We start from the raw sequence: 24,930 nt of genomic DNA on the forward strand, positions 1-24,930 counted from the left end.
GTAAGTCCACCCAAGCATTATGAGCCCGGCGCTTCCAGCGCTGGGACTGGGCATATTTATGAGCCTGGTGCCACTGGCGCCAGGACTGGGTCCAAAAGGTCCCAATTGGGACTGGTTGGCACTCGGAACCTGGGTTATGGATCTGCTTCCAAGGGAGTTGGGGAAACCCTGACCTTTTGGAAGCAGAGATCATGACAGTACCCCCCCTCAAGGCCCCTCCCAAACCGGGCTTCTCCGGGGGTTTTGGCTTGTCAGGAAATGTTCGGTGAAATCTTTTGATTAGGCGAGGAGCGTGGACATATTCAGCAGGTTCCCAGGATCTCTCTTGGGGGCCGTAGCCTTTCCAGTCAATTAGGTAGAATAGTTTAGATTTGGAGATCTTGGCGTCCAGAATGCTTTTGACTTCAAACTCGAGTTCTCCATCCACTAGGGTAGGTTTTGGAGATTTGGTTAGTCGGGTTTGAGGTTGCACGGGTTTTAATAGAGAGACGTGGAAGACCGGATGTATCTTCATGTGCGGGGGCAAGTCCAACTTGACCGCTACTGGGTTTACTACGGTAGTGATGGAATAGGGACCAAGGTATCTTGGGTTGAATGCGCGTGGCCCTTTTAGAGATAGATATTTGGTGGATAACCAGACTTGATCCCCTACTTGATAGTGAGGGGCTTCCTTCCGATGTTGATCTGCTCCTTTCTTGTATTGTTCTTTAGCCCTTTGAAGGTGAGAAACAGCTTCCTTAAAGGCTTGGGTGATTGTAGAATGCAGGTAGTCTACTGCTGGTGTTTCAAGATCTTGGAGGGGATCCAACTCCGAGGTTCGAGGGTGACTGCCGTACAAAAGAAAAAACGGGGTTTTCCCAGTTCCCGAATGGACAGAGTTATTGTAGGCATACTCGGCTATCCAAAGGATATCTTTCCAAGTTTTTTCAGTTTGTTGCAGCATGCAGCGTAAATACCGTTCCAGAGTTTGATTGGTCCTCTCGGTTTGTCCGTCGGTCTGAGGGTGGTGACTGGTCGATAGTCTCACATCAATTTGAGCCGACCGACAGCAACTTCGCCAAAAATGAGAAATAAATTGACTACCTCGATCCGAAAGTAGAACCGAAGGAAAACCGTGCAGTCGGACGATGTTTTCGAGAAATTCTCGGGCCAGAGTTGCTGCTGTTGGCAAGCCTTTGAGCGGAATGAAATGCGCCATCTTGGAGAATAAGTCCACGATTACTAGAATCGTATTGTATCCGGAGCATGGAGGTAGATCGGTGATGAAGTCCATAGAAAGCGTATGCCAAGGGCGAGGTGGGATGTCAATAGGGCGTAAGAGGCCTGCTGGTCTTTCCTTTTGACTCTTGTTTTGGGCGCATACTCCACAGGACATTATAAAGTCTCTGATATCTTTTTTCCAAGACGGCCACCAGAAGTAGCGCTTGATCTTTTCTGAGGTCTTGGCTATACCGGGATGACCTTCCATTAAAGAGTCGTGATAACAAGAGATTACTTTTTTCTGTAAATCTGTGCTGGGTAGGTATAATCGTTCTTGGAAATACAATAAGTTGTCCTTTACTGCAAAGTCCTTTCCCTGCAGATGCCAATTCTGTATATCTGCTGGAGTTACAAGTTGCCTGGCTTTATCCTTAACTTCCTCTATGGATTCTGTGGCGATTGCACCCAGAATTCTTTGTTCGGGAATGATTGGTACAGGTTTAGGGTTGATCAAGTGTTCTTCCACTCCCATCCGAGAAAGGGCATCGGCTTTACCGTTCTTTGTACCAGGTCGATAGGTAATTATGAAGTCAAACTCGGCAAAGAATAATGCCCAACGGAGTTGTCTAGAGGATTGGGCTTTTGCGGTTTTCAAATATTGCAGGTTTCGTTGATCCGTAATCACAGTAACGGTGTGTCGGGCCCCCAGCAGATAATGCCGCCAAGCCTTAAAGGCAGACTTGATAGCCAGAAGTTCCTTGTCAGTAATCGTGTAATTGACTTCAGGAGGCGAGAATTTGCGGGACCAAAATGCCACGGGATGCAACTGATTGGTTACCGGGTCCTTTTGTGATAGAACTGCCCCCATGGCAAGGCTTGAAGCATCAGTTTCCACGATGTAGGGGAGTTCGGGGCGAGGGTGTTTTAAGATTGGTGCAGAGATAAATTTAGTCTTCAAATCCTGGAAAGCTTGTTCCGCCTCGGTAGACCATTCAAAACGTTTGTTTTTCTTTAACAAGGCAGTGATGGGCTGGACTATTCGAGAGAACTCGGGGATAAACCTGCGGTAAAAGTTAGCGAAGCCTAACATGCTTTGCACACCTTTTACGGAGGATGGTGATGGCCATTTGAGAACTGCATCGACCTTCTTTGAATCCATACGCACTCCGCCAGGTGATAATATGAATCCCAAGAATTCAACTTCAGTCACGTTGAAAACACATTTTTCCAACTTAGCGAAAAGTTTGTGTTGACGCAATCTTTCGAGGACCATTTTCACGTGTTTCCGATGTTCAGATTCCGATGAAGAATAAACGAGGATGTCGTCAATGTAAACAACAACACATACATCTATGAGCTCTCTGAGGACATCGTTCATAAAATATTGAAAGGCGGCCGGGGCATTGCAAAGTCCGAAGGGCATGACCTGATATTCAAATAGCCCATACTTGGTGCGGAAGGCCGTCTTCCATTCATCGCCCTCTTTTACTCGTACCAAGTGGTAAGCTCCTCTAAGATCCAGCTTTGTATATATGCATGCTTTTCTGACTTGGTCCAGGAGTTCAGGGATCAAAGGTAACGGATATCTATTCTTAACGGTGATCTGGTTCAGGGAGCGATAATCGATACAAGTTCTAAGGTCTCCTTCCTTTTTTGGAACGAAGAACAAAGCTGAAGAAGCAGGGGACTTGGAAGGACGAATAAACCCATTTGCCAGGTATTGATCCAGGTATTGTCGAAGGTGAAGGTTCTCAGGCTCGGTGAGGGCATAAATTCTACTACAAGGAGGAGTAGATCCAGGTATCAGGTCTATCTGGCAGTCATAAGACCTATGAGGAGGTAGAGAGTTAGCCTGATCCTTCCGGAAAACATCTTGGTATTCTAGGTATTCGGGAGGTAACTGGGGAGTCTCTGAAGAAATTGCGGCCAGTGCAACACCAGGTGGAGGGTGACAAGTAGAGACACATTCTGGAAACTGGACCGTTCTTGCTCGCCAATCGATCAGAGGATTGTGTTTCTCTAACCAAGGTATTCCTAGAATAATCTGAAACTGAGGGGCCTTGATCACATCGAACACGATCTTCTCATGGTGTCCATCTTGACTTACTAGCGTCACTTCTTGAGTGGTATGCGTTACTGGCCCGGAGGCTATCTCCGTACCATCCACCGTAGTAATGACGTCCTTTACAGCCTTGGGACAAAGAGTTAGATTCATCCTCAAAACCATTTCATGATCCACATAATTGCCGATGGCACCGCTGTCGACGTAAACTTCAATTGCATGTAATCGATCCGGATTATCAGGGCTAATGAGGACCATAGGTATCACGAAATGCGAGGTCACGGAACTGGTTTTTACGCTCGGCAAGAGGACCTCTATTCTTGTCGGGCGAGGTCGTTTCCCTGCTCAGAGTTTGTAACTTTGGTAACTGCAGCTCCTACTGCCTTCTTGGCAGGTTTCACCGGACAGTCTCGAAGAAAGTGCCCTGAGTTTCCGCAATATAGGCATAATTGCAACTGTTTCCTCCTTTCCCGCTCCCGTTGTGTTAGAGGACCTTTCAGACCCCCTATTTGCATGGGTTCCCCGGAGTCTACTCCTTTGGAAGGAGTTGGCGGTTTGGAAAATACTCGAGCATCAAACTTGGAACGATCGGCCTTCCTGTTCTGCAGCCTGTGATCTATTTGAACGACCAAGTCTATGTAATCCGAACAGTCTTGTGGGGGATTCACTACTTGGGCTAAAACGTCTTTGAGCTCTCCACGTAGACCTCTATAAAACAGCGTAATCCTTTTGTCCTCAGGCCATTGAGTTTCCACTATTAGTCTATTGAAAGATGCAATATAAGCCAAAAGGTCATGATTACCCTGTCGCAACGAAAGAAGCTCATTGTCCAAGGCCTGCCCCTGTGAATGTCTTGCAAACAGTTTTTCCATACTAAGCTGAAAGGCTTGAAAATCATGGAGAACCGGATCATCTTGATGAACTAGAGGGATCGACCAGTCTGCCGCATTGCCACTAAGGTACGAAAGTACAAAAGCTACTTTAGCTTGATCAGTTGGAAAGGCTGCTGTCCGGCATAAGAAGTGCAACCGGCACTGATTGATAAATACTGCAAACCTCTTTGGGTCACCAGAAAATCGCTCAGGCGGGGCCAGAGGTACATTCCCAGGTAGGTTGATCTGCACTGGATTCATAGAGGATGTTGAAGGAAGATTTGCCCCTGATGGGGGTAACGGGGTCTGTCCGGCTTGTGACTGTAGCACTTGTCTAGCAAGATTGTCTGTTCTCTCCTTGGAAATAATTATTTCCCTTCTTAGAGCATTCGTTTCCTGACGAGTTGCATGCACTTCTGCCCTTAGTTCCCCAAGTAACCGGGCTAGGGGGTCAGTATCCGAGGTTTCCATAGCGCCTGGGCGAGAGTTTTGCGGTAGGCTTTGCGCTCTGTAACGCTCACCTGATTCTCGCAGAGGCGCCGGTCTTGACTGGGCGACTACCGTATCTTCAAAGGTGATGTGTAGCACCCGGTTGGCTCTTTGGGCTGGACCTCTGTGCACTGTATGCCTGACGTGTAGAGTAAGATGTCTGCAGATAGAAAATATGGGGTTAATGAACTGGGGTTATTGGGGTGTCCCTATCTCTTTCCTCTTCTCCTCTCCTGTAGACCCCCAAAGGTTAACGCTCTCACCTTAGGTAAGTGAATGCCAAGCTCTCCATCTGCCTCGGGGCAGGGTGCTGTAGCCAGTTTCTTCACTGGATAGGTAGCACAGGCCTCTTGACTTCAGAGGACTGCTGTCCGTCGTTTACTGCACGAACAGTAAGTTTCGAGTCATTCAAATGTCTTTTTAAAGTCTTTAGTAATGATGTCTCTTGTTTTGCAGGGTTCCGGCGATGGCGGATGACGGGCTGAAGTGAGTTGAAGATGGAGCCCGTGTGATGAATAGAAGCGCCTGGAAGCACGTGAGTAAGCGCTTGTTGCCTGTTTCACGATGCGCTCTAACTGTCTTTTTATTTTGCAGGTACGAGTTCGGAGCGGCTGCAGGGTGCCGGAATACCCACTGGATTAGATGTGGAAAGGAGTAATGGCACGTGAGTATTAAAGTTCCCCAATGTCTTTAAACGCACCTTGTTTTGTCTTTCAGATGCGGATGCAGCGCCGAAGGCCTCCGGAGCGTGCGAAGAGTTGGTAAGCTTTTGTCTTTCAGATGCCGGAATGCAGTATGAAGACCTCCGGAGCGCACGAAGAGTAGGTAAGCCTTTGCCTTTCAGATGCCGGAATGCTAACCTGTTCTTTCTTGTCTTTATAGGTGTTGCTGAAGACTGGATTCAGGATGGTAAGCCTTTTTCCTTAGGCCCAGGACTGGATGCAGAAGACACGATGAGCGTCCTGCTGCAGAGGGTGCAGAATAACGCAAAGCAAGATTCATCCACCGGGTTTGTTTGTTTGTTTGGGTGTGGTTTAAATAGCCTCCTGTAGTGCTTAGGTGTCTCCTTCCACAGCCACGCCTAAGTAAGAAAAGAGTTCCTGGTAAGAAAAGAGTTCCTGTCTTCCAGAAGAGTTCCAGTGTTCTAAATCTAGGGAGTGGCTCCAGCCCCACCCAACAGGAAAAGTAGTTCCAAACAGAAGAGGATCAGAGGCTCAACTGGCAGGCAAGTAAGCAGCATGGTCTGCTGCAGGTAAGTCCACCCAAGCATTATGAGCCCGGCGCTTCCAGCGCTGGGACTGGGCATATTTATGAGCCTGGTGCCACTGGCGCCAGGACTGGGTCCAAAAGGTCCCAATTGGGACTGGTTGGCACTCGGAACCTGGGTTATGGATCTGCTTCCAAGGGAGTTGGGAAAACCCTGACCTTTTGGAAGCAGAGATCATGACAGCTATCCAGGTACGGGTTGAGCCTGTCCTGACTGGTGTGGCGTTGCGTCAACGGGCCATGCGAGGTGACCTGCAGTCTTTTCATGAGGAGACTGCACGTCATCTCGAATGGCTCGTTGACCGCGTCGGCCTACTGGGACAGGTCACCCAGGCCGGATTCCTCCGTTTGCTGCAGCTTGCTACGACCCCCTCCTCAACTGAACACCCTATGCGCCAGTCGTCCTCCGTGCCATCTTCCCACCCATTTGTCACCTGGGTGCCCTGTGGAGCTGCCTCTGACGGTGCGGCCAGGCTGGTGGAGGAGGCATCCCTGCCACAGTCGGGAGTCGGACGTCCAGCAGGGGTGGCCACATCAACAACTGCACCCCAGCCGGTGGAGGATGTGCAGGCAGCAGAAGCCAGGGCACGGGCACAGGCACAGCAGCAGCAGCAACGAGGTGGGAGCCATGATGGCTCGGGGCCTTCGACATCAGAGGGGCAGGCATTGGCCGGAGGGCAGGGGGACCCAGGACGGGAAGTGTCTTCCGTGTGGCAGCGGTTGGGCCACGCCATAGATGCGGAGCGGCAGCGGGCAGAAGAGGCACGGCTCACGATGGTCAGGGCGGAGAACTCCATGCAGAGGGCCCTGAGGCGGGCCGAGTGCCTCGAGGCAATCCGCAGGGAGTTGGAGGTGAACATGTCGTCGGCCCTGCGGACCCTCGGGGCCATGGAGGAGGACTGCCTCCGGGACATTGAGCAGGAGTTCGATGATGCCCTGGCCCGGAACATCCCGAAGTGAGTCGTCGGACTGGCCCGCTGCCCTTGTAAATAGTTCTGTAGTTAGTGTTAGGTTTCCTTTGCTTTTTCATATTTTTTGGACCTTTTGGACAATGGAGCACATTTTTGTATATAGTTTTTTTTATTAGGTAGTGTTATTAGATAGGTTTCATTTCTTCTGTTGGGATCATGGACCCTGGATTGTTTATCTGTATATAGTTGACTGTTGGGATTTTTTTTTTTATTTTGATTTTACCCATGGAGCAATGGTTTTTGTTTTTAATTTTCCATTGGATTTACTTTTGTGAACTGTGACTTTGGACACCTTTCCTTTGGATTGTGATTTTTGGTTTTACATTATTTTACGGACATGCTGCTTTTTGTTTTAAATTCCCATTTTCGTTTGTTTATTTTTGATTCCATTTATGTTGCTTTTAATACATATTTTTTCTTCATACTTCAATGTGTAGTATCTTCTCATTGGTTTCATGCATGTCATGATATGGGTTTGGACATTCACTGACACCCATTGTGTGTATGTGAAGGACATGTGTTCATTTACATACTTGCCATTGGGGTTGTATCATGTAATTGGCATTTCTAAGTGGGTGGATGCAATACTTGGGTGGGTGTTTGGCATGTAGAGGCTGCCCATAAGGGCCAGGGATCTAGATTGTGATGACGTGTTGGCTGGGGGACATGTGTGGGGGCCTGCTGGCAGGTGCCCCTGACTGCTGGGGGGTGGCAGTGCTGGGAGACAGGAGTGAGGGCCTGGTGGAGGGTGCCCTACAGTGCTTGGTGGTGGGGGTGCAGGGGGACATGAGTGGGGGCCTGGTGGTGGGTGCCCCACAGTGCTGGGGGGTGGGGGTGCAGGGGGACATGAGTTGGACATGAGTGGGGGCCTGGTGGAGGGTGCCCCACAGTGCTGGGGGGTGGGGGTGCAGGGGGACATGAGTGGGGTCTGGTGGAGGGTGCCCCTGGATGCAGGGGGGTGGGGTGCAGGGGGACATGAGTTGGACATGAGTGGGGGCCTGGTGGAGGGTGCCCCACAGTGCTGGGGGGTGGGGGTGCAGGGGGACATGAGTGGGGGCCTGGTGGAGGGTGCCCCACAGTGCTGGGGGTGCAGGGGGACAGGAGTGGGGGCCTGGTGGAGGGTGCCCCACAGTGCTGGGGGGGTGGGGGTGCAGGGGGACAGGAGTGGGGGCCTGGTGGAGGGTGCCCTACAGTGCTGGGGGGTGGGGGTGCAGGGGGACAGGAGTGGGGGCCTGGTGGAGGGTGCCCTACAGTGCTGGGTTTGGGGGTGCTGGGGGACAGGAGTGGGGGCCTGGTGGAGGGTGCCCCACAGTGCTGGGGGGTGGGGGTGCAGGGGGACAAGAGTGGGGGCCTGGTGGAGGGTGCCCCACAGTGCTGGGGGGTGGGGGTGCATGGGGACAGGAGTGGGGGCCTGGTGAAGGGTGCCCTACAGTGCTGGGGGGTGGGGGTGCAGGGGGACAGGAGTGGGGGCCTGGTGGAGGGTGCCCTACAGTGCTGGGGGTGGGGGTGCAGGGGGACAGGAGTGGGGGCCTGGTGGAGGGTGCCCCACAGTGCTGGGGGATGGGGATGCTGGGAGACATGCGTTGGTGAGCAGTGGTGCAAGGTGACATGTGGGTTGGCTGGGAGGCATGTGCAGGGTAGCCCCCTGTGGTGTGGGCCACCTGCAGGGGCTGTGGAGGGTGTAGAGTGAACAGCTGGGAGGACCCACATGGCCGATTCACGTGTAGGACTCCACGGCACCCCCGGAATACACGTAGGCTGCTGTATTCGCGTGTGGAATTTCCCGCGCACCTTGGAATACACGTACCCTGCTGAAATCGCGTGTGAAACTTCACGCGCAACCAGAAATACACGCACCACGAACAATCGCGTGTGGAATTTCCCACGCACCTCGGAATACACGTACCCAGGGGAATCGGCGAACCCCGTAATACATGTACCATGCTGATATCGCGTGTGGAAGTTTACGCGGACCCATAATACACGTACCCTGATGAATTTGAGTGTCAGACTACACGCGCACCGCTGAAATACACGTACCCAGGCGAATCGCACTGCTGGAGGGTGGGGGGTGGTAGACAGGAGTGGGGGCCTGGTAGAGGGTGCCCCACAGTGCTGGGGGGTGGGGGTGCTGGGAGACATGCGTTGGTGGGCAGTGGTGCAAGGTGACATGTGGGTTGGCTGGGGGGCATGCCCATGGTGGATGGGCTGCCTGCAGGACAAGAGCAGGGGTGCGGGGTAGTCCCCTGTGGTGTGGGCCACCTGCAGGGGCCGTGGAAGGTGTAGAGGGAACACCTGGGAGGACCCACACGGCCAATTCACGTGTAGTACTCCCCGCGCACCCCTGAAATACACGTGCCCTAATGGAATCGCGTGTGGAATTTCCTGCGCACCTTGGAATACACGTACCCTGCTGAAATCGCGTGTGAAAATTCACGCAACCAGAAATACACGCACCACGGACAATCGCGTGTCGAACTTCCCGCGCACCTTGGAATAAACGTACCCTGCTGAAATCGCGTGTGAAACTTCACGTACAACCAGAAATAGACGTACCCAGGGCAATCGCGTGTGGAACTTCCCAAGCAACCCCAGAATAAACGTACCCAGGGCAATCGCGTGTGGAACTTCACGCGAACCCCGTAATACACGTACCATGCTGATATCGCGTGTGGAAGTTCACGCGGACCCATAATACACGTACCCTGATGAATTTGCGTGTCACACTGCAAGCGCACCCCTGAAATACACGTACCCAGGCGAATCGCACTGCTGGGGGGTGGGGGGGTGGTAGACAGGAGTGGGGGCCTGGTGGAGGGTGCCCCTGGATGCTGGGGGGTGGGGGTGCAGGGAGACAGGAGTGGGGGCCTGGTGGAGGGTGCCCCTGGATGCTGGGGGGGGTTGGGGGTGCAGGGGGGACATGAGTTGGACATGTGTGGGGGCCTGGTGGAGGGTGCCCCTGGATGCAGGGGGGTGGGGGTGCAGGGGGACATGAGTTGGACATGAATGGGGCCTGGTGGAGGGTGCCCTGCACTGCAGAGGGGGTGGGGATGCTGGGAGACATGAGTGGGGGCCTGGTGGAGGGTGCACCACAGTGCTGGGGGGTGGGGGTGCAGGGGGACATGAGTTGGACATGTGTGGGGGCCTGCTAGCAGGTGCCCCACAGTGCTGGGGGGTGAGGGTGCTGGGAGACATGCGTTGTTGATCAGTGGTGCAAGGTGACATGTGGGTTGGCTGGGGGGCATGCCCATGGTGGATGGGCTGCCTGCGGGACATGAGCAGGGGTGCAGGGTAGTCCTCTATGGTGTGGGCTGCCTGCAGGGGCCGTGGAGGGTGTAGAGGGAACACCTGGGAGGACCCACATGGCCAATTCACGTGTAGTACTCCCCGCGCACCCCTGAAATACACGTGCCCTGATGGAATTGCGTGTGATACTTCCCGCGCACCCCGGAAATACACGTACCCTGCTAAATTTGCATGTGATACTTCCCGCGCACCCCTGGAATACATGTGCCCTGATGGATTCGCGTGTATTACTTCACGCGCACCCCTGATGTACACGTACCCGGTACATTCGCTTGTGAAACTTCCCGCGAACCACTAAAATACACGTTCCCCGCTTGGCGTTTGCTGTTTGGCAGCCCTGTGAACTGGTCCAGGGTTAGCACAGACATTTCCGATGAATTGGGAATTTTGATGGCTGGGTCGGATGTGCATGAATGTTTGGTTTTGAATGTTTGTTTTGTGTATGTTGAGATGCAGGGGTGGGGGTTCGGGTCTGTATGGGTGCTTGTTTGAGAGTGTGTGTGCTGATTTGGGGGGTGGGGGTTCGGGTCTGTATGGGTGCATGCTTGAGAGGGTGTGTGCTGAGTTGGAGGGGTGGGGGGTTTGGGTCCGTATGGGTGCTTGTTTGAGAGTGTGCTGATTTGGGGGGTGGGGGTTCGGGTCTGTATGGGTGCATGTTTGAGAGTGTGCTGATTTGGGGGTGGGGGGTTCTGGTCTGTATGGGTGCATGCTTGAGAGTGTGTGTGCTGAGTTGGGGGGGTGGGGGGTTTGGGTCTGTATGGGTGCATGCTTGAGAGTTTGTGTGCTGATTTGGAGGGTGGGGGTTCGGGTCTGTATGGGTGCATGTTTGAGAGTGTGCTGGTTTGGGGGGTGGGGGTTTGGGTCTGTATGGGTGCATGTTTGAGAGTGTGCTGGTTTGGGGAGTGGGGGTTCTGGTCTGTATGGGTGCATTCTTGAGAGTGTGTGCTGAGTTGGTGGTAGGGGGTTTGGGTCTGTATGGGTGCATGCTTGAGAGTGTGTGCTGATTTGGGGGGGTGGGGGTTTGGGTCTGTATGGGTGCATGTTTGAGAGTGTGCTGATTTGGGGGGTGGGGGTTCGGGTCTGTATGGGTGCATGCTTGAGAGTGTGTGTGCTGGGGTGGGGGGTTTGGGTCTGTATGGGTGCATGCTTGAGAGTGTGCTGATTTGGGGGGGTGGGGGTTCGGGTCTGTATGGGTGCTTGTTTGAGAGTGTGCTGATTTGGGGGGTGGGGGGTTCTGGTCTGTATGGGTGCATGCTTGAGAGTGTACGTGCTGAGTTGGGGGTATGGGGTTTGGGTCTGTATGCATGCATGCTTGAGAGTTTGTGTGCTGAGTTGAGGGGTGGGGGGTTCAGGTCTGTATGGGTGCTTCTTTGAAAGTGTGCTGATTTGGGGGTTGGGGGTTCGGAGTTGGGGGGCGGGGAGTTCGGGTCTGTATGGGTGCTTGTTTGAGAGTGTGCTGATTTGGGGGGTTGGGGGTTCGTAGTTGGGGGGTGGGGGGTTCGGGTCTGTATGGGTGCATGCTTGAGAGTGTGTGTGCTGAGTTGGGGGTGCGGGGTTTGAGTCTGTATGTTTAGGGCATAGTGTTTGGTTAGGGGTGAGGGGGGCCATGGGGCATAGTGTTTGGGGCATAGTGTTTGGTTGGGGTTGAGGGGGGCCATGGGGCATAGTGTTTGGTTGGGGGTGAGGGGGCCATGGGGCATAGTGTTTGGTTGGGGGTGAGGGAGCCTTGGGGCATAGTGTTTGGTTGGGGGTGGGAGCCATGTTGCACAGTGTTTGGTTGGTGGTGGGAGCCATGGGGCATAGTGTTTGGTTGGGGGTGAGGGGGCCATGGGGCATAGTGTTTGGTTGGGGGTTGAGGGGGCCATGGGGCATAGTGTTTGGTTGGGGGTTGAGGGAGCCATGGGGCATAGTGTTTGGTTGGGGGTGGTGAGGGGGCCATGGGGCATAGTGTTTGGTTGGGGGTGGGAGCCATGGGGCATAGTGTTTGGTTGGGGGTTGAGGGAGCCATGGGCATAGTGTTTGGTTGGGAGTGGTGAGGGGGCCATGGGGCATAGTGTTTGGTTGGGGATTGAGGGAGCCATGGGGCATAGTGTTTGGTTGGGGGTTGAGGGAGCCATGGGGCATTGTGTTTGGTTGGGGGTGGTGAGGGGGCCATGGGGCATAGTGTTTGGTTGGGGGTGGTGAAGGGGCCATGGGGCATAGTGTTTGGTTGGGGTGGGAGCCATGGGGCATAGTGTTGCACTCCAAGAGTGAACCCAATAATAAAGAAAAAACAGGCACAGTTACGAGATGTACATCCTTTGCTTTTTGAGGAAACCTGACTCAACAAAGGCCATACTCCTCTTGGGCAACCCAAACAGCAGTGCAAAATAATGGAATGTCCAATCAAGGGTTAATAAAATATATATAATTTAATTGAACAGACGATATACAATAACTAAATAGAAATAAATAACAATGGAAAATGTGTAGTACAAAATGTAAGTTTGAAATGCAAATAAAAATCGTTACCCCTCAAAAACATATTCTTTTTCCATGTGTTTAATACAAATTGGGGGTTGAAAAAGCCTCCTGCCACGCCCCGCCTACCACCCCGCCCACATTTACTTTTTGGCCCACTATAGCCCTCATGTAAGGTACTTTCGGCCCTCTGTCAAAATCAGTTGTGCACCCCTGCTGTAGCAGGATCTAGAAGTTCAAATTGACCAGTTTCTGGTGACTCTTGAATTATTTCAGTCGTTTCCCTCAGGTTTTCTTCAATATTCATTTCTTTGTAGTATTCATTGTTTTCTTTTAGATATTGCAGGGCTTGTCTAACTTTATGATAGTCTACGCGTTGTTGCCAAATTCTTTTGTCTTTTGTAGGTACACCATTTACTAAGACAATTAAAGATTGCTCTATTGGACGTTGAACTCCTAGAGTGTGTACATTTTCTTTCAGATCTAATGGTAAATAAACTACTTTGCTACGAATGCCTTTCACTAATTCTGAGGGAGGTTTGTTTGTTTGTTTATTATTTATAATGCGCATCATACGCTCTGGTAACAAGGTGCAGCAGGTACAAGTATATGTGAAGCTTAGTTACACAACAAAGTATACAGTTTACATACAGGTAATAATTACAATAGATATAAGGGTGTATATATAAAGGGTGCATATTTACAGGCATAGAATACAGGAGGGGAAAATGCAGGCAATTTCTAGAGGGCATTATGTACAGAGAGAAATTAAGCGATAGGAGACAATTACAGGGATGCTGGCATAGATGTTAAGGTATCATATCATATGGTGGATACCAGATGGTGTCCGATCAGTTCTAACTGTATCCTAAGCAGGGGTTATTAATGCTGGTTATTTGATTTCAGCCATATGATGATGTTGGATCTAAACTTGTGGTAAGATTGGTCTAATCTTAGACTAGGAGGCAACGAATTCCATAGTTTGGCCGCTTTCACCGGGTAGCTGTTGTCTCCAATTGTGGCTCGTTTGAAGCCTGGTATGGAGAGACGGTCTCCGTTAGCTAGTCTCGCTGGTCTCGAGGAGGTCTGTTTGTGGAATCTCTCCGTTAAGTAAATAGATGCAGCATTGTTGAGTGATTTGTGGGTAAGCAACAGGGTTTTTAGGTGGACTTTGTCGTGGGTTGGGAGCCCACATCTCTGAAATGTGGTCTCTTCTGGAGATGCCTAGAGCCGCTCTAAGGGCATTATTTTGTAAGGTTTGGATTCTTTTTATGGTGGCTTTAGTCGATTCTAGATAAAGGGCATTACAGTAGTCCAGGCGCGACAGGATGAGGGCTCTGGCCAGAGTGATACAGCTACTGTCAGAGAGGAATGGCTTGCCGGTGCGTATCAATTTGCACATGTAGGCCATGGAGGAAGCTAGTGAGTTGACCTGTTTAGTGAATAAGAGGTTTGAGTCAAGGTAAAAACCATGTGTTTTTACATCGCGTTCTACTTTAATGATATTGCCATCGATTATGAATGAAGCATAGTTGGGTCCTAGTTTTTTTAGGTCGGTTAGGGTGCCCAGGATGATGAGCTCAGTTTTATCATCATTCAGGCATAGACCATGTATGGCCATCCATGCCTGGATGATAATATACACTCTATTCACCAAGGCCAAATCCTTTTCATAATCCCCTGAAAATGGGAGGAGGATCTGGGTATCATCTGCATAGTTAGTGTAGGTGATACCGAGATGATCCAGATCATCGAAAAGGGGCTTAGTGAAAATAGTGTAGAGTGTAGGCGAGACGCATGATCCCTGAGGCACACCACAAGTGATGAGTATGGGGTCTGCAGCTGCTAGCGGCGAGAAAACCCTCATTGTTCTGCTGTTTAAGAAGGATCTGATCCAGGTAACAGCATCATCAGAGAAGTGCGCTGCTGTGTTTATGTGGCTGCATAGAATAGTATGATCGACTAAATCGAAAGCAGCTGAAAGATCTAGGAGGAGGAGTAATGCTGATTTGCCAGTATCTTTGAGCTCATCGATTTGGGTCTTAAAATCGATAAGGGCAGTTTCCGTACCATGCTGGGGACAGAAACCTGATTGTCTGGCTCCTTGTAAGTGGTGTAGTTCCAAGTGCTTTTGTATTTGCGTGTACGCTACCGTATCCAGGATTTTTAAAAGGAAAGGCACAGTAGTGATAGGGCTATAGTTGGTAGGTGTGGATGGATCGAAGGTGTTTTTTTTTTAAGAGTGGAAGTACCCACGATTGATTAATTGAGGTAATTTTGCTGTTTTTGGTTGAAGACGTATTATTGCTTGAAATTGATGCACTGTTTGAATTATGATGCTCTCATATAAATTGAGTTGTTGCAAGGGTTTTGGTAGTGGGAATAGTTCTAAGTTATTTGTGATGGCACATGAAGGAGTTTGGTTGTTGTCAAGTTTTGCAGTGCAGTAACTGCAAAGTATTAAGGGGTCATTTATTTCGTATTTGTTTTCTGCTATAAGGTAGAGAGCTAATTCAAACCATTTGGAATCTTCATTGTCTTCTATTTTGTACGCTATGTCTACAGTTTTTGTGCTACTTTTATAAAAAAAAGTTCTGCAGCAACACGCACAGACATAGTTTGGTACTTCAGCGGATGTACTTTTAAATTTTAGTATTTCTTTTTTGTATGTGTGTAGTAGAAGGTTGCCATTTGTAGAATTGTTCCTAGTTTGTTGTAAAGCTATTACATTTTGTAAGTGGCTTTCACTTCCAAAATATTTTCTCTGGATATGCTCTATTTTTTCGAGTAGGTCTTTGGCTGTTCCATGTAGAAGATTATTTAAATTGTCCAATGCTAAAGCTGGACTTTTAGCATAGTACAGTTTATGGACTGGATTTCCTACAGTTGAATGATGTGTTAATATCATTTTGATATGATGGAAGGTGCTTTAGCAATTAGGTCCTGAAATGCAGGCTAATGATTGTCCTTGTAGTCCTGTGTGCTTGCGCACTGGACAGGTATCCATATTTTGTAGAAGTTTCATTTTGAATTTGTCTTTGCCTTTTACATATTGATTGAGGAACTGGCGTAAAGATTTGAAAGATTTTTTGTCAATGTTACACATTGACGTGCATGGCCATTTGTATACTGGACGTTTGGTTCAGTCTGATGGAGATGTGATACTGAGTTTTCTGGGGATATTTTTGTGAGCAGCGTTTCTTGTTCCATATTGGTATCATTACGTTTTTCATATCCTCGTCCACTGCTATGTATGGCAATTGTGTTTTTTTGCTTTTGTTTGTATGCTTCTTCATTGAAATATGGTTCTGTGCTCGTGGTGTGACTCCATTAACCTCCACAGATATTTAAGAAGTTATTTTTGTTGACATTCTGTTTATTGAGAAGTCTTTTTTGTAATTTAGTAGTTAGTTTTGTTAGTGGTCTCATTCTGTTTAACACTAAAATAAATAACTTCCTTTTGAGAAGGATTGCACTGTCTATGAGAGCTTCTAAGATTAATTTTCTACGGTAGGTTTAAAGGGTTGTGCATGATTTCTCTCCTGTTTTTATAAGATTCTGAAGGACTCTGTGGCAGAACATTTTTTGTAAAATACTTTTTTTGGTAACGTTACTTGCCACTACATCAAGATTTATAGGAGCAGTTTTAGCAGTATTGGTAGCTGAATTCTTGTTAATCACTTTGTTTTGTTTTATATTTTGAAAGAGGATGCAAAGTTTTTGTACTGGAAGCTTGTTTTGTTTCGCTTAATTACTCTATTAGAGCTTTTGTTTGAACTTATTGTACAAAATCTGCTAGAGATGGATGCTTATTTTGGACACTTATTTTCGTTTGCTCTACTTCTGCGTTGCTTTCTACAGACTTGCTTTTTGGTAGGCATTCTTTGGGTCTGTTGAAAAAAAAAGAAGGTATGGGTTGGGCTGTTCTGCAATGTATGTGTGCTGTGTGCATAAGTGTCTGAGTATGATGGTAAGAATTTATGTGGTGTTGTGTGATTGTGCATTGGACAGCTACAACTAGTTGGGAAGGCTATTCTTGTATTTGTGTGTTAGTATACTGGGTTGAGATGACAGTAGAAAGTAAGCTAGTGGTGAGGAGAAGCACTAATACTAACAGGGTAATTCATAGAATTTTGCACAAAAGTGGCGCACGCGGCTGGCGCACAGAGTCCCTGTGCGATACACTGCGCCAGCCGCGTGCGAAAAAATCCATTTCATCGCACAGCGTATTCATGGATTTTAGCCTCCAAAACCAGCCGTGGCGCAGAGTGGCGCAGCGACCCTGCAGCAGCGCCATTTACGCACCCCAAGAACACCCCGCATCTCAACATACACAAAACAAACATTCAAAACCAAACATTCATACACACCCGACACCCCCACCCCAACATACACAACACAAACATACAGCAAAACAGACCCGACACACAAACACAAACAGACCACTTACCAGAGACGTGCTGGAAGGCAGGTAAGCTGGAACGCTGGTGAGGTAACTGGAATTGTACTACAGCTGGCGTGGTCCAAGGATGAAATCCTTCCGGCATCAAGCCTTATGGACCACGCCAGCCGTAGTGCTGGCACTCCATTGGTGCAGCACACACGCACTACGTGGCTCATAGGAGTGACGTGGTGCGTGTGTGCTGAGCCAATGAGGGCCAGTGTTTTGTCCGGCCCGGAAGACAACAAAGACTTTCCTAATGGAGGGCGGCCGATGCTGCTTGCGGGCTGCCCTCCATTAGGAAAGTCTTTGTGCCTCGCAGGCCGGACAAAACAGCATGGCGGGCCGCAACTGGCCTGCGGGCCGTATGTTGTGCACCCATGTGCTACAGTATCCAATATTTTAGACCATTATACAATTCATCCATTACACTCTAAAGACACCATAGATGATGCACTAGAAACGTACCAAATGCGACAAACCAAAGGATCACCAATCGGCATATGGGAAAAAGTATAGAAGCACGTGCTTTTCCTCTACTCTTTCCTACTGGGAAAGGAGGAAGGTACAATGATAGACCCACTCAGATAACAGCATCAGAATACCGCTCGTTATGCATGTATTCGGAAGATGCCAGATTTAGACAAAATGTGGAATACATATTCCACCTACTCTTTGAAAGTAAACTAGCAACTCTATGCTACGGAGTTGCACACACTTTGAAATCAGGTACCCACTTTCACAATATGTTAGCTACGCAATTACTACAAAAAGTGCAAGAAAAAGATAAGGTTTTACAATCAAGCATTGCAAATCTATTAGCAAACATGCGTGGTACTAAAGAGTACTGGTTCCAGAGTCACAGAGATGTACGTTGTATGATAAGAAACCTTGGCCCACCCACTTGGTTTGTTACATTAAGTTGTGCAGAATATGCATGGGAAGATTTACATGATTTCCTATGCATATCAAACAAAAACAAAACAAACATAGATATACGAACACCTGGAGAACTTTGCTCTCTAGATCCTGTTAATGTTTCAAGATATTTCCATCATCGCTTCATTGCTATGCTACACTTTATTTGTAATGATACTGTTCCTCCCCTCAGAAAAGTGCAACACTTCTTTTAGAGAAAAGAATACCAAGCCAGAAGAGCACCACATATCCACATGCTTTTATGGATTAAAGGTGCTCCTAAAATTGGTAAAGACAGTAATGCCACTGTTTTACAGTTTATCGAAAAATATGTCTCTTTTGAAATTCCATCAGAAGCAACAAAATAGTGATCTTCATGCACAAATTTTACAATTTCAAAGACACAAATGTGGGAAATATTGTCGTTGAAAATACAAAAACAAAGGGAAATACTACATCAAATGCCGCTTTGATTTCCCTAGACCAGTTACAGCAACAGTTCAAGTAAACGACTTCATGTCTTCAGTTAGACATAGTGTTAAAGGTAAATCACCTAAGAACACAAATTACATAAAAAGAACAGAAGAAGCAAAATATATCAATGATTACAATACAATCATTGCCTTCTTATGGAATGCAAACATAGATGTGCAGTACATTGCAGACAATTCCACTGCAGTTGCACAATGTTACAGCCTACTTAACCAAAGCAGAAAAAACAGAGCTTCAAGACCTCTGGGATGACCTATCATCGCACAAAACACTGTCTCAGAAATTGTATAGCTTAGGCATAAAAATGCTTTTTCATGGAGAATGTGGCACCGCGGAAGTACCACGAAAGTACTGTTTGCTGTTCTTGTTCCCGTCCGTGGACTCTATTAACCTTCGTTGGATTTGGCTGCTGCCGTGCTTGAGCAGGAGTCGTTTCGCTCACGGGAGGACTGTATTCACTGCGACACTGATTTGGAGCTACAGCTTTAAGAAAAGTATGCTAAGACTGTTTGCCCAATCATACCCATAAAGACGCTGAAAGACTGAAAGACTCTTGTAGACTGTAAGTCACTTCTGCAGTCATAGCCTTACCATTCATTGTTGTCCTCGCTTTGTTTCTAGGCTCTTGGCTTGGTAAATCCCGCTCCCTCATTTCCGAGGCAGAGCGGTACAAATAGACCTGCTGCTGCGCATTCGTGCGCGCACCGCGGAAGTACCACAAAAGTACTGTTTGCTGTTCGCGGTGCGCGGCGCAGCGTTCGAGCGGTATTTAAGAACATTTGTGTTTAAATTTAAAAGGGGCTCTTCTTTTTCGAAAGTAAGCCTCTTTTCCATTCTGATAACTGAATTTCCAATTGGGTCTTATCTGTTCAGCAAATTTATTTTTACACGGTGGTAAATCTCTTGTTAGTGTATTTGACTCTTACTGATAAACAATGCGGCACATATACGCCTTAAGAACTGGAATGCCTTTGCTCCCAAATCTCTGGCGGACTGCACGTACGAGAGATGACACTGAGAAATGTGAAATAAATTCAGGTGTCATAACAGATGAAAATGCTGTGTTAACATGTTCAACGCCTAAAATGACACCTGCTCGACGAAAGCGGGGCAGAAATAAAGACTCTGCCGTTAATTCTACTGATATTCGCACCTTTTGCTCTCCTGCAGCTTCTACCACTACTGGCAATGAAAATCGGCTGCCTGTACTTCTCGTTGATACCAAGGGCAACATGCCAGTCAAAAACAGCACAGCAGGTGCAACAGGCACAGTAGTTTCAACCCCACTGCAAGATGCAGAAGACGTAATACAAATTACAGCTTGTGATATATCACTATCAGATAGTACAGTACTTTGAGGTGAATCCAGGCCACATACTAGTATTGCGATGGGAAACTATTCCTCTTCCCCATCTGTTTCACAAAATGCTGCTCCAATAACCATTGACCTAGTTGACTCTCAGAGTGAAACTTCAAACCATGTTTTGGCAGAGAAATTATCATTCTCACCCAACATTTCTGAAATTACACACAGGAATCAAGGGGTGTCATCATCCTCTTTTTTAAATCCAACACCACGTAGGCAATCAGAATCTCATCCCCAGCTAGCGCAGGATGGCTTGTCGAAAGTGGTAGTTATGTAGTTATGTCCTTCGAAGCCATGCACACTACTAAGAACACTCTGATCAAACTATTTGACACACTAAATGATAAAATAAATGTGCAAACCGATTGACTAAACTCGGTTATAAAATGGCAATCGAATTATAATGCTACTCCTTTGCCTCATGATACTGTAACTACCTCCCAACCTAAAAAAACAAAACTCATGACGGTGGTTGATTGTGCGACGTCACCTGGAATTGCTGTGGGTGGTCAACTATGTTCTGGGTCTAATTTATGTACACCAGTGCTCCCATGTTTTCCTAACATCATTGTTGGACAATTTGCTGACTTCTCTTCCAGCATTCCGTCCAACTCTGCTACTATGGAAAAACAGGAAAAAGGGACTCCTGTAAACACGACTGATAATGAGGTTTACACAATCTTTTCGAAATAAGATCATGTAACAACGCAAAAAGGTTCGAAAGAATTGCCAAATATTGTGGCAAAGAAAACAAAGAACATCAAAGGTACCAAACAATCGATGTCTGCTGCTCCTAAGCAGTTCATAAAACAACTCAAAGTACCGAACTCAAATTCACAATTAGCATCTTCAGCCGTTGCAAAAAAATACCTATTACTGGCGCAAGCCCGCAAGCAACTTGTGAATGCTAATTCTCTCTCCAACAAAAAAGTGACTTCTCATGAACCTCTGGATGATCTAATAAATGCAGTGAATTCTCATGCAGATACGCATAAACAACTACCTTCCAAAACAACTACCAAATTGCTCAGCTCAGAATTGAACACAAATCTATCTCGCGATGAAAAAGAAAACTTAACTCTACAGCGCGAGGAAATTAGAAAAGCAGTTGATGCCTATATGACTCAATGTTCAGCTCAGAAAGACCTCAAGGTTCCTGAATCCATTAGCAAGCCCGTTCTGCATCCAACATCGTGTATGTGTCTTGATAATGCTGGAGAAGTAAACGGGTGCGATTCTAGGCATCAACAAGCGTTTTCTAATAACACAAACATACAAACTTGGCTATTCAAAATGATAATCACGGGGCTGAAATAGCTCAAAGCTTAAATCTCTGCTACCCAACAAACCAGTAGCTGAAACACGTAAACCATCTTTGATACTATTAAAGAAAAATGTCTCAGTATCCCAAGAGAATACACAAAATAAGCCCAATCATCATAATTTGGGATCATTACTCTTGAGCTGTCGCCCCAAGCCACATACGCAATACACCTTAAACCGTCAGAGCATTTTGGAAATATTCTCTGACATTGACTCTTTCAATGACATCATTAGCTCAGACATAGAACAAGTTGAATTCATTGCTATGCATCAACGAAGCACAGTGAGACTATTGTTCCGGTCAAGAGTGATCAAGAATCTTGTCTGGCAAGCAAAGGAGGTGTTATTCTCAATGGGTTTTCTTGTCATGTGTGAATCACAAAACGAAGTTGAGTCAAACTCACTCATGAAAGAAGGCCCCAAAAAAAATGTTACCTGGTGCCTTAGTGGCGGTAACCAAGAATCTGCAATGGATGTAAATCAACAATGCCAATGCCAGTGTAATGCAACCAAAAGTTAACTAGAGCACAGAGATGACAAAGTTGCAATATCCCTTGTCACCTGGAACACATGTGGTTTCAGTCACTTAATTGGCAATAAGCACAATGGATTATCAGAATTTGATATTGTAATGTTACTGGAGAAGTGGATTACTAACTCAATTTTATGGGATAATCATGACATACATGCAACTCTGGCCTTAAAAGGCCCTAGAGGCCGGCCGATGAGTGGCATTCTCAGTAAGGGCGGTGGATGGGACTGCTTTGAGTTCTGGTCCCATAACACACTGCACTCAACCCTTGACACTTTGTAGCCAACAAAATCACAGTGAGACCATCCAATTTGATCTGATAGCAGCACCACAGTTTGGTGTTATCCTGGGGCTGCCTTGGTTCACAAAACATAACCCCCTGGTGGATTGGTCCAAGGGTACGATATCCATGTCTTCCCCATACTGCCGTTCACATTGCGTTACTGTGGCCCAGTCTTTGCCCTCAGCTCAGGAGCCCACTATTGCCGCTATAGAGGCATCAGATCCCAGTAATTTACCGCCAGAATACCAAGGGTTCAAAGATGTATTCAGTAAAAAATCGGCTGAGACTCTGCCACCCCACCGGCCTTTTGATTGCCGTATAGACTTAGGACCCGGGCGGTACTACCTTGTAGTCGGTTGTATGCCCTAACGGAGGCAGAAACAGAACACCTGAAAGAATATATCGATACCAATTTGAAAAGCGGTTTTATTCGACATTCCAACTCACCTGTCTCGTCGCCGTTGTTCTTCGTGCCAAGAAAACGGGTTACTTGAGAACATGTATCGATTATAGAGGAATCAATCGTATTACGATTAAAAATCGGTACCCCTTGACACTAATTCCAGTATTAATGGATCAAGTTCGGAACGCAACAGTATACACAAAATTGGATCTTCGGGGGGCTTATCACCTGGTGCGAGTACGGGCTGGAGATGAGTGGAAGACCGCATTCAGGACCAAATTCGGCCTGTACGAGTACCAGGTGATGCCTTTCGGGTTGTGTAATGCTCCAGCAGCGTTTCAACACTTCCTGGATGAAGTGTTACGGGAGTATCTGGATGTCTTCGCTGTGGTTTATATCGATGATATCTTGATATATTCCACCAGCATGCAGGAACACGTTATTCACGTTAGGGCTGTATTACAGCGGCTTCGGGAACACCACCTATATGCTAAACTTGAAAAATGCGAATTTCACCGTACCACCGTAGAGTTCCTGGGATACTTCCTGACGCCATCTGGGGTGCAGATGGACCAGAAAAAGGTACGAGCAGTGGTCGACTGGGCGGCTCCTACATCCGTGAAGGAAGTACAATCGTTTTTATTAAGAACTTCTCTCAACTGGTGACGCCCATTACAACGTTGCTTAGGAAAGGAAAGACGTTTATATGGGATAAAGCCACTGAACAAAGTTTTCAGCGGTTGAAGTCAGCTTTTACATCCGCACCAGTACTACGCCATCCTGACCTCAGCCAGCCATTCCTAGTTGAAACCGACGCATCAAGCTATGCCTTAGGAGCGGTCTTATCTCAACGAGACCCCAAGACGGGGTTACTACACCCTGTGGCATACTACTCCAGAAAACTGTTACCGGCTGAGATTAATTACACCATAGCCGACAGAGAATTATTAGCGGTAAAGGCAGCGTTCGATGAATGGCGACATTACCTGTTGGGAGCCCGCCATACGGTCACTGTCATGACAGACCATAGGAACTTACAATTCATTAAAACCGCAAAAACACTGAGCCCCCGCCAATTACGCTGGGCAATGTTTTTCTCGAGTTTTGACTTTCTAATTACATATCGCCCAGGAGCAAACAATATGAAGGCCGATATCCTGTCTCGATATCCGGAGCCAGAGGGCAAAAGCTTAGGTGAGGCTCGTCCAATAATTCCACCCACCTGGATAGTCGGACTAGTGGGTAGACCTAACATCTTTGACGACGTGTTGAAGGCCATGTCTTCGCAGGAGTTACAGAAGTGGTGTTCAAGAGGCCCGCAACATACATTGGTAGACGGTGTCCCATATTACGCCAAGGCCTTATATTTACCAACGTCAGCACTCAGAAAGGAAGTGATACATTGGTGTCATGACACTACATTGGCCGTACATCCCGGTATTGCTAAACCCCAGCAGAACGTAACCAGACACTTTTGGTGGCCTACGTTACTTCGTGATGTGCAGGTTTATGTGACGGAATGCAGCACTTGCAGCAGACAAAAAGCTAGTCACCAGAAACCAGTTGGCTTACTCCAACCGTTGCCAACTCCACCGGCTCCATGGCATACAATCACAATGGAATTGATTGTGGATTTGCCACCAGTACAAAAGTACACCTCTATCCTGGTGGTTGTAGACTCCCTCACCAAGATGAGTCACCTCATTCCGTGTATTGGAGTTCCCACCGCATGTGAGCTAGCGGACTTGTTTCTACGTCATGTGGTTCGCCTACACGGTCTACCCACACATGTTATCACGGACAGAGGCCCTCAATTCACTTCCCGATTTTGGCGAGCATTTTGTCAATTAATCGGGATGGAGGTCAGCCTATCATCCGGCTATCACCCGGAAACGGACGGCCAAACCGAACGGGTGAATCAAGGTCTGGAACAGTACCTACGCTGTTACGCAGCCAATACCGAAGTGTCATGGGTCCAATATGTCTGGTTGGCAGAAATAGCATACAACACTGTGCATAGTTCCACCAAGCATAAGCCCTTCATTGGTGCGTATGGATACCATCCTCGAGTATTGCCCACCAGATCTGGTGATCATTCTACAAACCTACCCACTCTATTGGGGCATCAGGTTTATGCGCAGCAGGTCTGGAAGGATATTCAGGCAAATCTGGACACCGCAAAGACATCATATAAGCATTATGCTGACAAAAGAAGAAGTGTAAGTCCCCAGTACCAACAGGGCGACAGGGTCTGGTTGTCAACCCGAAATATTCAATTGTCTGGACCTCGTAAATTAGAGCCGAGGTTTTTAGGTCCTTTTACTATTTCGGATGTAATCAACCCGGTGGCAGTGAGGCTGGCATTACCCCCACAAATGAAAATTCATCCCACTTTTCATGTGTCCTTATTGAAACCAGCCCGGCCATCCATTCGTACTGAAAAACCACTGCCCATTATAGTTCAAGGGCATCCCGAATATGAGGTCCAGGGAATTCTGAATGCACAGCGTCGCCCAGATGGGTTGTACTATTTGATAGACTGGGTT

This window comes from Ambystoma mexicanum, chromosome 5q (assembly GCF_040938575.1).
Source record: "Ambystoma mexicanum isolate Mex_15411 chromosome 5q, UKY_AmexF1_1, whole genome shotgun sequence".
NCBI classification, from domain to species: domain Eukaryota; kingdom Metazoa; phylum Chordata; class Amphibia; order Caudata; family Ambystomatidae; genus Ambystoma; species Ambystoma mexicanum.